This window comes from Sorex fumeus, unplaced genomic scaffold (genome assembly GCF_029834395.1).
Source record: "Sorex fumeus unplaced genomic scaffold, SorFum_2.1 ptg000086l, whole genome shotgun sequence".
NCBI classification, from domain to species: domain Eukaryota; kingdom Metazoa; phylum Chordata; class Mammalia; order Eulipotyphla; family Soricidae; genus Sorex; species Sorex fumeus.
The window spans coordinates 6951117-6952388 of NW_026606143.1; the positions used below are offsets into that span (position 1 = coordinate 6951117).

General features: G+C 39.1%; 1 pseudogene; it reads left to right on the forward strand.

Moving 5' to 3' along the window:
- The first annotated feature begins 531 nt into the window (after nt 1-531).
- LOC130039422 (60S ribosomal protein L23a-like) lies at nt 532-1045 on the forward strand (annotated as a pseudogene).
- The last annotated feature ends 227 nt before the right edge of the window (nt 1046-1272 follow it).

The window sequence follows — 1272 nt, forward strand, 5'->3', positions numbered from 1 at the left end:
GCACGAAAGTTTGTAAGTCTGTAACTACCTCATGGTGATTCATTTAAAAAATAAAAAATAAATAAAGGGTGGATTTCCAGAGGAAAAATATTTTGGACACCCTAACATCTCAAACTCTACAACACTGATAAACCAAGAGTAGCGCAGCTGATTGGATGGGTTGTAATGTGGAAGTCAGTCAATCTCGACTAACAGAATATAAACACAGAAGATTTAACCTGTAACAGCATGTTAGTAATCTCTCACACAAGGATTTAATGGCTCCAGGGTGAGATAAAACAATCTTTACTAGCTTTCTTCTAAGGAAATATTTTCTGATCATCCTTTAAGCAAATTATTTATAGCAAGAAATATAAAAATAAATTATTGAGGACCTGCTATGGGAGCAGGCTTAAGGGGTCGTTAGGAAATTTTGAAATAATAGTGGTGGGAATGTGTAATGTTGGTGGGATTGGTGTTGGAATATTGAATGTCTGTAACTAATCTGATGACATTATAAAGTTATAAAATAAAAAAGCCCTTTTTACGAAGATGGCACCGAATGCCAAGAAGGAAGCCCCTGCCCCTCCCAAAGTTGAAGCCAAAGCCAAAGCTTTGAAGGCCAAGAAAGCAGTGCTGAAAGGCGTCCACAGCCAGAAAAAGAAAGAGATTCATATGTCACCCACCTTCAGAAGACCAAAATGCTGCGGCTGAGAAGGCAACCCTAATACCCTCAGAAGAGCGCCCCCAGGAGAAACAAACTTGACCATTATGCCCTCATCAATTTTCCTCTGACTACTGAGTCAGCCATGAAAGAAGATAGAAGATAACAACACACTTGTGTTCACTGTGGATGTCAAGGCCAACAAGCACTAGATCAAACAGGCTGTGAAGAAGCTCTATGACATTGATGTAACCAAAGTCAACACCCTGATTAGACCTGATGGAGAGAAAAAGGCATATGTTCGGCTGGCTCCTGATTATGAAGCCTTGGATGTTGCCAACAAAATTGGGATCATCTAAACAGTCCAGCTGGCTAATGCTAAATACAATTTCTTTTCCACCATAAAAATAAAATAAAATAAAAAAGCCAAAATAAAAATAATAAAAATCAATAATGGAGGTCCAGAGCAATAGAACAGCAGATAGGGTGCCTGCTTTTCATATGGCCAACATGAGTTCAATTCTTGGAAACCTAAGTTGTTCCCCTGAGTTCACCAGGAGTGATTCCTGAGCACAAAACTTGTAAAAAGCCTTAAGCACCACTGGGTGTGGCTGTCAAACAAAAAACAA